Source organism: Penaeus monodon, chromosome 34 (genome assembly GCF_015228065.2).
Source record: "Penaeus monodon isolate SGIC_2016 chromosome 34, NSTDA_Pmon_1, whole genome shotgun sequence".
Classification (NCBI taxonomy): Eukaryota; Metazoa; Arthropoda; class Malacostraca; order Decapoda; family Penaeidae; genus Penaeus; species Penaeus monodon.
In genome coordinates, this window is record NC_051419.1 from 26178241 (window position 1) to 26178662 (window position 422).

Consider the following 422-nt stretch of genomic DNA (forward strand, 5'->3'; position numbering starts at 1 on the left):
TAGTTCTAAAAAAAAGACCCTAAAAATAGTCACAGAAAAAGCGAGACCTTTTTAAAAGGCACCCATAGCAAATGGTTGCAAAAGGAAGAAATAAAACAGTAATCAAATAATAGATAATAGACAAGGGGGAAAAAATCAGAATATACTTTTAAAATATATAAAAGGAAAAAAAAAAAAAATAAAAAACAATTAATATAAAAAAAACGACGCAAAAAACGACAATAGAAAAAATGTAACAAAAAAACATCAAATAAAAACGAAAAAATGGATAACAGTAAAAGCTATTTTAAAAAAAAAATGAAAATACAAAAACACCAAAAAAACCCAACAACAGCAAAATTTTAAACGCAACAAAAAAGACCCCTCAGAACATCACACACGTTAAACCTTCTCTGCGCCTCCGTCTCCCACGAGGAAAACCG